Source organism: Drosophila obscura, unplaced genomic scaffold (assembly GCF_018151105.1).
Source record: "Drosophila obscura isolate BZ-5 IFL unplaced genomic scaffold, ASM1815110v1 contig_31, whole genome shotgun sequence".
Lineage (NCBI taxonomy): Eukaryota > Metazoa > Arthropoda > Insecta > Diptera > Drosophilidae > Drosophila > Drosophila obscura.
In genome coordinates, this window is record NW_024542819.1 from 10,225 (window position 1) to 14,610 (window position 4,386).

At 36.3% G+C, this 4,386-nt stretch overlaps 1 non-coding gene across 1 annotated transcript; it reads right to left on the reverse strand.

Annotated features, from left to right (window-relative positions):
* Window positions 1–547: 547 nt before the first annotated feature.
* LOC121404692 lies at window positions 548–715 on the reverse strand. Its single transcript, XR_005968143.1, has one exon. It is a non-coding gene; the product is annotated as a U1 spliceosomal RNA (small nuclear RNA).
* Between the last annotated feature and the right edge of the window lie 3,671 nt (window positions 716–4,386).

Sequence of the window (4,386 nt, forward strand, 5' to 3'; positions counted from 1 at the left end):
TGTCTTGTTGAGCGCCTAGATCTCAGAGACTATAAGAGCTAGGGCAACCAAATTTGGTTTCCAGACTCATGTGATATCACACTGCTACAAGTGTATTTCAAAATTTCGCCTAAAATTCTAAAAAATCATAAGCTAAAAAATGTATATACTGACTGAGTACGGGTATAAGTAGAGTCGTGTCCCCAGAAACGACTCACACGTTCCTTCTCGTTTTTAATTTACTTTTAATATTACTAGTGGGCTACTTTTAATATTATTTTCGGCTTGTTAATGATATTAAAATCGTATCGTAAAAGATGGCATAAAAGGCTCGCAAAAGATATCATAAAAGGTCCGCAAACGATACCTTCTGCGAGCTACCGAAAACGAAACTTTCACTGCCACAAACTGAGCGACTAGTGATTCATTTTCTTATCGTTTTTGGATCTGAATTCGATAGTTTTACCCGTTTGAGTTTCGCGTAACTCACGTTTGCGATATCGTTTACGAAGTTTTGGTCCACTGGGACAGCACTGTCTCGTATTTTGTTCGCATATTTATTATTTAAGTAGGGACGGCGCAAACGCCGTTCCCGGCTATCAAAATTTACACAGACGACTTATTCACATTAGGAATAATCGCACAAGTCAACTCAGCCGACATGCAATGACCAAGTCTCACTCCGGAGGAACACGCCTTCGTGATCACGGTTAACCTCTGCGCCTCTGATGGGCATCGGGGTTTCCATGTCCTCACAGCTGGAAGCAGTTGGGAATTATAAACCTTACCTAGTGCTACCCAAGAACACTGTATAGTTTTAAGAATTGTCCAGTTTTCACTCATTTTTAATTCCGTTTGCGATAATTTTGCGCGAATTTAGTCGACGCTTGGTTTTAGTATAATAAATGCTCTTTTCTGAGTCCGAACATTTGGCGAGACTTTACCGGTGGCTAGCTATTTTCTCCTCTATGTTTTACTTTCTTGTAAATTTTTCACTAATCTTTAAGCCCGTTTGCAATAATTTTGCGATACTTGAACGTCCCAGGGTTTTTGTCCGCTAAATGCTCTTTTTTGAGTCCGCCAGCGAACATTTAGCGAGACTTTACCGGTGGCTAGCTATTTTCTCCGTTATGTTTTACTTTCTTGTTAATTTTTCACTCATTTTTAAGACCATTTGCAATAATTTTGCGATACTTGAACGTCCCAGGGTTTTAGTCCGCTAAATGCTCTGCCGTGCCAAAGAATTGCGAGCGATTTCATTTTTCTTAGCATTGTCACAATCCAAATTCGAACTAAGGCTAGGGCTGTCACCTTTCAAGAATCAATTCGAATAGGGTTAATTTTGCAGTTTTATTGATTTTATCATATCAAAACAATTTGTTTTCTTTTTTTCTTTTATGATATAAAATAATTGATTTTTTAAACCTGTAATTTTATAATTTGAAAGCATTAACCACTCCATATCGTGCGAGTCAAACAAAACAATGTACTCGGCAACTCTAGCCGTTGTCTGGCAACTCTCCGTGCATGTTCAAAAACAACAGAAATCTGAATTTTACGGTAAGCTTAATTAAAATGCTTTTACCTTTTGGCCATCGAAGAAATACGGAGGCAACATATTAGAATACAAACCTTGCAGCTCTGGCTTCTCAGATGTGCATCGGACTCGTTTTCGCATTCAAACGATACGTATGTGTTTTTTTTTATTGTCTTCTCAAACTACTGCTAATTTAGTTCATTAGAATTACCAGTTTTTGGTATAATGATCGCTATGCTTCTATTTGTGCTGCCATGGGTCTGAACTTAGCCGAACAGAGGTTTTTGACATAAATGCAATGGCAATAATGTGTAGAAATGGTTTGTTAGTTCTGTTCTGGCATTTTGAAGCGATGCCACCTAATAGAACTACAAATGACTAAAAATTTGTTCACGATTTGCACAAAAAGTATGCACACGTTTGACGTAAAGGAAGTTTTACTACAATGAGCTATTTTTTGTAATACTTACTTAAAGAAAAACAGAATGCTTTCAATATAATTAATATTAAATATATTACTCCGAATTCGGCTTAAGAAGAAAGGTGGCATTACTGTATTAACTTCGAAAGTCCGGTGGCGGTCACCTCGGAATGCAGCCGATTGAGTGCGGAATCGTTAAGTGAAAATTCAGTCAGCGGATTGGATAGTGATTTACTAAAATGCTTATTTTATTAACTTAACATGTATAATGTTAAATTATTTGGATGAGGGTTAATCACCAATTGAACAACCTTTATGGGAAAGTAAGATTCGAATCGTTTTAAGTGTGTTTTTTGTGTGTAGTTAATCAAATCGCTGGATAAATTGTGAGTGATTTTGATTCCGCTGAAAAATCAGTGTGTGTCACCGCGGAATGGAATTGAGGTGATTTTCCAGCGGAAGTGATTTCTGTGGCATCCCTGTATATATTTAATACATGACTTCACATTGGAATAATTTTCATTAGGGTATTCAACGACTGTAAATAAATTCGTTTCTCAACTCTTAAAAGGGTTTTCGTCTCAAAAGTCGTCTGCTTCGCACAAGTACGCACACATATGCACCCTCTGGTTCTGTGTGTACTCACACATGCAAGCGGATTCTATTTTTAGATTCGTACGCTCTCAAAAAATTTGTGCGAGCGAGATGGCGCGAATGTCGAAAAATTGGCTTGCATATAGCAATTGAAATGTATGAGCGTTACGCATCTTATACTTATATTGTTTTTGGTTATACATATAATAAAACATAGAACTTAATCATTATTTTTGATAAAAAATAAAATCACTATCAAAAAAATAAAACTCAACAGCAATTTAAGCCTTCTGTGTTTTCACAAATATTATTCCACATCCTTGTTAAGGATAGGATTGTATCCACAAAGCCACCACTGGTACTAGTTCTGCTAGTACTGTACGGTGATAGCTTACCAAAAAAATAGCCATTTGACTTTTCCCATTTTTCGCAGCTATCGCAGCCCGATATGGTTAATCTGGGAACTAGATTCACTAGATTCACTACACTAGATTGTACGCTTAACTTGAACATGAGAAAATACCCTGCAGTTACAAAAGTCACATATCACACGTGTTTCATTCGGTGAATCACTCATGGCATTATCCTGTGCTGACTGACTTGTGAAACTCCAGGTGAAATTTGTATGGGCAAGTCACCTTTTCTCACTCGTGAAACTTCATATGAAATTTTCACTGAATTCTATAGTGATTTCACCAGTAACTTATACGTATAAGACATGAGTGAAATCACTCGTGGCACTACCGAAAATGTCCTGTATGAAATCACTTCCGAAAATGTCATACAAGTTCCTTAAAAAACATCATTCAAATATAATTAAATTTTTTTATTTTAAAGTAATTATCTTGATTTCTTTCTTACTAAATTATCTTTAATATTAGCACGACTTTACGGATAGCATTATCCCGCGACTTGAACGGGTTATATGAATCGCAATCCTCCTGAAATTATAAAAAAAACGTTTTAATATTTTAAATACGGTTTAATCTCTTTTTTTAAAACGAATTAATGAATTGTTATCGTTTAACTAACAGCGCACATTGTAATCACTGAATCCACTTACCTGAATTTAAAAGCACTTAAAAAAACTTTTAAAAGGAATAAACATCTAAATAGACGATCAACTAAAAAAATCATAGGCGTTCGCAACAAAAGAGTAAACCATTTAATCGGTTTTTCTCGCCCATTTTCCGCAGTTTCTTTTAATTTTGTTTCCCACCAAAAAAATGCATTTGACTCTGGCAGAATAGAACGGAGAGAAGGAGACGAAATGAGCGGTAGCAGAAGAGTTAGGGTCGAATGCAGGCAGAGAAAACTAAAAATATGAGAGAGAGGGAAATCTATGGATATCTGCTTCTCTTTCTTACGCGTCCGCTTCGATCTGCAGCAGTTGACGCTAGCAGAATTCTATGCAAACGCCCGAACAATTTTTCCTATGAAACTTTCATGCCATGACCGCCAGAACTGCAGGGATGTTCGACATGTTTAATGACAAAAAATTTGCGAAACTGGGATTCAGGTGAACCTGTAGAGTAAATGGAAAATTGGGGCCTGCCTCTATATAACTATTTATTGATTAAACCTATTTGAAGCAAAATATTTTTACTTTACAAATTCAAATAAAGATCATACCCGTTTTGTTTTTTTAGGATACTAATAGCCATATGACACTAGACCAGCTTGACGCATATAGTTCTCTCGCTCTGATTGCAGGCATTTCCCATAAGGCTATCTTTATATTTCCAGCTTGTCAGTTAGCAAGGTCTAGTGTCATATGACCATTAGCAAAGTCTATTGTCATATGGCTATAATCCTGAAGAGCAACTTTTGTTGTATCGATACATCGATAAGGTAT